Genomic DNA, 7,315 nt, shown 5'->3' with positions numbered 1-7,315 from the left:
TTGGGACGTGTGCGTACCAGTGGTGTTATGGGCCTATAGAACTACTTGTAAGAAGTTGACTAGACAGACACCTTTCAGGTTGGTTTATGGCATAGAAGTTGTGATGCCAATGGAATACATTGTACCTAGCCTATGCATAGTGGCTTTCATAGGAATGGCGGACTGCAGAGCCTTAGAATAAAGGCTCGCACAACTGACAGAGCTGGAGGAAGATAGATTCTTGGTTGGATTCCATTAGCAAGTTCAGAAGGAGTGCGAAAAGGCGTGGCACGATTGGCACATCAAACTGCACACCTTTAAGGTAAAAGATTTAGTTTATTATATGACAGCAATTTTGATAAATTTCTAGGAAAATTTTAGATGCATTGGCTGGGGCCATATGTGATCAAGGAGATTACCGATGGTTGAGTAGTTCAGCTAGTGAAATTGAAAGGAGATCCATTTCCCGGAAAGGTAAATGGCAACCGATTGAAGCCATACACCGAGGATTCGCCCAGATGACTATATGACAGTAGCATAGTCTTAGCACTCTAGGCAGCTGCAAGGAGGCACGCGACTATAAAATACATTGCCCGGGTTGTAGAGTTGCATGATGAGGGGCCTGTGTAGGATAGACGGGTGTCAAAGTGTCAGCAGACGCATGAAGGGAGCTGTGCTACAGGATGAGAGACCGCACATCATAGCCAGAAAGTGATCGTTACTGTCACTATTCATGATTTGACAGTGAGAAAATGGCTAAGAGGAGCGGGGGGGCGACATTTAAGGTTGAATTCAAGAGCGCGATCTTTGAAAATACGCCGCCAATCTAGCATTTATGAGTGGATTTTGGGGGGAACAGTAGAATTTGAATTCAAACTTGCCTTTAAATTACAGATGGCCACCCAACGAGACACACTTTTTCATTCTGAGAGTTTATGTGTCGTGATGTCTGGTGTGCATGAACTGTGCATTCTTTGAATACTTGGTCACTAGTTTTGTGCTTGACAGGTTACCTGAGGAAACCCAACAGCTTATTAACAGTGTCATTTCTTTTTGTGGAAACTGCAAGTGTTGGAGGGTCTATTGCCTCTAAGGGAGCTGCCCCTAAGGTCGTAAGTATGGAGGTGCCCGCAACAATGCCAAAATCACTGAGGTCGCCTAGGCCGAAGCCTATGCTGGCAGGGGAGGTTCCCAAGCCGAAGAAGGATAAACATAAGAAGACGTTTTCGGTGCATGAGTCAGCAAGGAAACATCAGAGAAAAGAAAAGCCAACCGCGTAGGAAAAGGGAAAAGTGGTCGATCTAGAGGGCAATGAGGGCACAAAGGACATTGATATTGAGAGGGTAGATCCTATTTACTCAAATTCTTCTGTCTTATCTGAACATTTAAGTCTTACCATTCCAGAATATTCCTAAAACTAATATTTTTGATCAAAATAGTTTAATGCTTTTGCTAAATTTAATATTGGATTATCCATTTTAAAAACACTCTAGAATTGGACAGACTGGAGATAAATTTTTGACTTACTCTTCTCAATACCATCTCAAAATATTCTTGCTTCTCTTTATCTCATTCCAAAATATTCTTGAAATCCACGGCTAAAATAAAAAAGAGAAAATATAAATGGCTTAAATTTTATTAATTTTTTTCTCTAATTCTTGGGTCCTATCTGAACAGGTCACCAGAGCTATAAGCAGAGTGATGCCATTGGGTCCGCCATCAGGAGACGATCCTCGCATACAGGAATTCAAGCAACTAAGCAGACACAAAGGCATCATCGATGAGAAGGCTCAGAAACAAGTTCAGATGGAGTTCTGCTTTGGGTTGGGATTCCTCATTCTGCAGACAGCGAAACTGCTTCGTCTCACATTCTGGGTACTTTCTTGGGACATCATGGAGCCCATATAATTTCATCTGGGCTCTTTCTATATGATATGCGTATATGCTTTCTTCATTGTTACCTGCAAGGATCCCACCTATGAAGGTTGGTTCACGACCAGATTCAAGTCCAAGCAAAAAAAACTCATGCGAAAAATAAACTTCGATCTCCAACGCTTCACCCACCTGCAAAATCTCTTCAAAAATCCCACCAAGGCCATGGACTCAACATTCTCTATTGGTAATTTTTAGGGGTTCTTGGATCCTCTGGAAGAACGAGAATTAAGGAAAAATCCTTCCGGCCCACAACCAAATTCCTAAAACTCTTGACTATGTGCAGTGGGTCGAACACTTTAGATACTATAATTAGGGCATCTTCGACCTCTGTGGAATTTGTATATGGTAAACTAAAATAATTCAAAGTCACTAGACAAGGCAATTCACATGTCTAAATCACATAGTGTTTTTTTTGTATTATAATTTTATTATTTTAGTATTATAAATATATTCAACATTAATCAACTTTAGTTTTTAATGAAATAAAGGCTTTTTAATGAAATAATCACTATCATTATAAATTTTTAAGCTTAATGTTTAGGTTTTTAACATATTTCATTTATGGGATTGTTTATTCTTTTAACTTTATCTTAAGAAATTGAAGTTTCATGAAAATGTAAATTCTAATGGAAAGAAGATAAATCTAATAAATCTAGGCTAACTATCTCAATTATCAAATTAAAATAATAATTTTATCTAAATAACAAATATTTTTTTTAATTATAATAAAAATTATCTTTTTAAAAATATATCTAACATTTATCAACTTTATAGAAATAAACCATTTTCAATCAAATAATCGCTATGATTATAATTTTTCCAAAACTAGTGTTTACATTTTTACACATTTTATTTATGAAGTAGTTTATTCTTTTAGCTTTATCTTAAGAATCTGAAGTTTCATAACATGTAAATCCTAATGGAAAGAGAACACGTCACTTCCTCATTATCTAGGCAAAGCACCTCAACTATCAAATTAGAATAATAATTTCATCTTTCTTTAATTATATGATAATTAATCTTTCTTTAATTATAATAAAATTATATTTAAAAAAATATTTATTTTTACCTAATTTAATTTTATTTTTAATAAGCATTTAATATAAAAAGACTATATTTTCAATTTTGGATTTTGTTCCTTTAAAATTCTTAAAGGTCACACGTTATGAGTTGCCCGAGATTTATTTTATTAATGTGTTCAAGCTTTTGCATACCAGACTTAGTGGACTCTATAATTATTGCAACTAATTTCATCTTTCTTTGATTATATAATAATTTCATCTTTCCTTATTTATTTAAAAAATTATATTAAAAAAATATTTTTTTTACTTAATTTTATTTTATGTTAATAAGCATTTACATATAAAAGGACTATATTTTCAATTTTGGATTTTGTTCCTTTAAAATTCTAAAAGGTCACATGTTATGAGTTGCCTGAGATTTATTTTATTAATGTGTTTAAGCTTTTACATACCAGACTTAGTGGACTCTATAATTATTGCAACTTAGATTTTATTGTTGGTTGCTTTTAAGACACTATTTTCTTTGTTTAATAAAAGTAATTTTATAATGATAATGTTTTTATAATGTTAAATTTTTAATATGTATTCAATTATAAAAAAATGCAAAATATTTAAATATTTTAGGTTTGGAATTTTAAGGATTATTAAATATTTTGTATGTTTTTGAATAAGTTAGTATTTTTATTATATTAGAATATCAAAATGCTCTTAATATATTGTTAAAAAAAATCTCAGAGATTTTTTCTACCTATGATTATCAAAGCAAGAGATTTCTTAATTAATTTTTTAAGACTCGTCAAAAAAATGTGGGTCCTTTTCATATTAAGAATTAGATTTTAACTAAATAGAGTTGGACCCAGGGAAATTAGGTTATTAAGTTTATTTATTTTTATAGATATAGGCATGTATAGGAGAGAGAGGTTAAGGAAAATTGTTGCAACACACCTCATCATATAGCTTAATGTACGTTTATTTGGAACCAACAAGCACATGTTCCTTAATCCCCCCTTGCTTACATTTTGACTAGCTAGGAAACAAGTGATATCAAGAACCTATTTTAACGCTCCACCATGTCTAGTGGCTCATAGATACTTTGCCTTCCATGGTCCTAAAAAGAAATGGCTTGAGCCATGAAACCATTGTTGTGCCAATGGAGCTCCCACATTCACTGGAACTTGGTGTCCCTTGTCCATGAGGTGCCTGGATCAGTTAAGAAAATCCATTATCTTTGCATCAACTTTGGATCAGTTAAGTTCTACAGGAGTGAGTTTTTTGCTAATATAATATATAGCATAAGGCTTCCTCTCCTCTGCCCGACTGAGGACAGTGCCTATAGATGCATTTGGTCCATCCATGGATATGTGAAAAGGAAGCTCCCAGTTTGGTCCACGTAATACCGATGTCGTCAAGACTAGCTTCTTTAAACATGTAAAAGTTGTGTCACATTTGTCAGACCAATTGAAATCAACATTTCCAGTTAAAGCATATAAAGGTGCAACAATTTGTTAAAAGTTTTTAATAAACCTGTGATAATAGCCTGCATATCCCCGGAATCTGTCAAGGGTGCGGACACGACTGACCTTCCTAGAAGTCTAAGACATTCTAATGACAAACAAGACAAAATGGAGTGATCTTTCTCTAAATACACCTTTTACAACATGAAATACAAGTGTTTAAATTACACCTTATTCCAAAACGCTGTTGTTGAAATCCGTTGACGATCCGGATGAGCTCCTCCTTCAAGTCAATGCAATTCAAAAACAATTCCAGCACTTGCATTTCATATAATAAAACATCATATTCAACATGCAGAAAGGAACACATAAATAACTCAAGCCTTTGAGAATAAACCAGTTTGTATTAATAACGAAACAAAGAAACTCTTACAACCTGGCCTTGGTGTTGCAAGTTCCTCCCAGGGTCCATCAAGGGTTTTACTTTGACAAAGCTCACCCTCTCCCAAGTAGAATCAAGTGAAGACAATCTCTCCTCACAAAGGCTCTAATGGAAGACCTAAATCCTGCAGCATTTACCCAAAGAAAATGTATAGCTCCAACCTCCCCTCTTCTGGCTCAATGCCTTTATTTATAGTGCTGTAAAGAGGTTATTCAGGTCCACTATCAATGGGATCATCCCCCTCTTGGGTGGGATAGCTCCCTTATTGATGGGATAAGTTCCCCCTTAATAGAGATACATGAACCAACTGGAGGCGCATCCATTTCATCAAACCGACCTAGAATGTTCTGAAGTAACAAGTAATTTTTCAAGATAAAACTCGCGCATTTTGCCTTTTACAGAGGGACGCACCTGTCCCTTAACATACAGAGCGTCCATGGACGCAGATTTTGTGAACATGGTCAGCGTCCCCAGCAGTGGGCTAGAGAACCTGCGACCCCAGAGATAAACATAGTTTTTACAAGACTTTCTCTCTTCTTTGAGTTTGAGATGGATAACAGAGGCATGAGACTTGCCTAAGAGGGTAGCATGACTGTTGATTTGAGCCATACTAACTGTAAGTAGTCAAGGTGACATTTTTTAGTGTAACAGTGCCTAGATGCATTTGGTCCATCCATGGATATGTGAAAAGGAAGCTCCCAGTTTGGTCCACGTAATACCGATGTCGTCAAGACTAGCTTCTTTAAACATGTAAAAGTTGTGTCACATTTGTCAGACCAATTGAAATCAACATTTCCAGTTAAAGCATAAAAGGTGCAACAATTTGTTAAAAGTTTTTATAAACCTGTGATAATAGCCTGCATATCCCAGGAAACTAGTACCTATGTTTGAGTTTAGGGAGTAGGCAGTAAAAGAATTACCAATTTCTGTTGGGTCTACCTATATCCTGTTGCAGAATATAAGGTCCCAAGATAACACCTTCAGTCATCATCATATGACACTTGACATTGCTTAAACATAACCTGGTAGCAATGCATGCATTCTAAAACTTTTCTAGTGTTTGTAGTGCTTGATCAAAGTCATCCCCATATGGAGTAAAGCCCATATATACCTCAAGTCCTTCGTTTATCAAGTCGGAAAAAATGCTAAGTATAACTCTTTGAAACGTGGTTGGGGCATTGCATAAGCCGAATGCTAATACTTGTAAGTGAACGTACCCAAAGGACAGGTGAAGGTTGTTTTATCTTGGTCTTCAGGGCGATTTAAATATGATTGTAGCCACTGAAGCTGTCTAGGAAAAAATTATTTCTTCCATGCCAAAGTATCTAGGACTTGAGCGATAAATGGGAGAGGGAAATGATCTTTCTGTGTTGCCTTGTTCAGTTCTTGGTAATATACACAGATTTCCATTTCCCTTGAGTAAATGGAGATGGTTCCTACCAAATGGATAAATGAAATTTTTTCTATCCAATAGTTTCTGTACATTCTTCTTTAATTGTTTTAGCATAGATGGGAATCTCCGTTGAGGTTGCCAGATAGGTCGAGCATCCTTCTCAGTATAGATCACAGCTGTGGGTCTATACCCTTCATATCGGGATAATCCTAGGCAAAATCCCCTTTATATTTTTACAGGATCTGAATGAGTTTTTGTCGTTGATCACTGTCCAAGTTACCATTAATGTTTAAAACTTTGCCTGGTTCAATTTCAACTGAATTTTTGTTATGAACATCAGTTGTCTAAAGTGGGATGATCTCAGTGAAATGGGAGATGCTGAATCACATTATCAATCATCACTTTGGGGCTTGCACCCTGGTTGACCAGCTTGTTGATAACACCCATCTTTAGTCTGATATTTGGATTCTAGTGCCTCTACTACTATGAGTAGTGAATGAATGCTTTCTTCCAGGTATGCTTGTGGTCGTTTACACAATTACAAGGGAAGACGTGGTCTGGTTGGGGGATTAAAACAAGATTTTTTACAGCATCCCCCTTTGCAATAGTCATGCTGCCCCTACGCAGGCATATATATATATCAACTATTGCCAGCCAAGGTTGGTCCAGTATCAGAGGGTGCCCATCCAATCGAGAGGTATAATAAGAAAATCTACTAGATATTCCCATGAACCAACAGAGACTGTGAAAGCTTGTAGACTTCCTTCTTGCCTTACCACCGAATGATCAAAAAGTTATAGTAAGGTGGTGATTAGTTCCAAGGCTGTAATCCCAAGTGCTTCTATTGTTAAAATATTAATGGCTGCACCCAAATCAACTAGCATATTGGGAAAAGAGCGACCATATATATGAACTGTCACTATGGGATTTCTAGCACCTTCATACTTTACCAGAGTTTCCTCTCCCAAGAGTAAATCAGATAAGGTTCCTACAACATGAATGGTGGGTGAAGTTTTTTCTTTCCTCACAGGCTTCTTTACACATACCTCTTTAATTGTTTTAGCATAGATGGGAATGTCTTGAATGGCCT

At 36.2% G+C, this 7,315-nt stretch overlaps 1 pseudogene; it reads left to right on the top strand.

Annotated features, from left to right (window-relative positions):
- Positions 1-1,097: 1,097 nt before the first annotated feature.
- LOC149167496 (calcium uniporter protein 3, mitochondrial-like) lies at positions 1,098-2,178 on the top strand (annotated as a pseudogene).
- Positions 2,179-7,315: the final 5,137 nt, after the last annotated feature.

Source organism: Pinus tabuliformis, chromosome 5_1 (genome assembly GCF_031772625.1).
Source record: "Pinus tabuliformis cultivar Carrire ecotype Pingquan chromosome 5_1, CPIR1, whole genome shotgun sequence".
Taxonomy (NCBI): domain Eukaryota; kingdom Viridiplantae; phylum Streptophyta; class Pinopsida; order Pinales; family Pinaceae; genus Pinus; species Pinus tabuliformis.
This window is presented reverse-complemented; position numbering and strand designations above follow the sequence as displayed.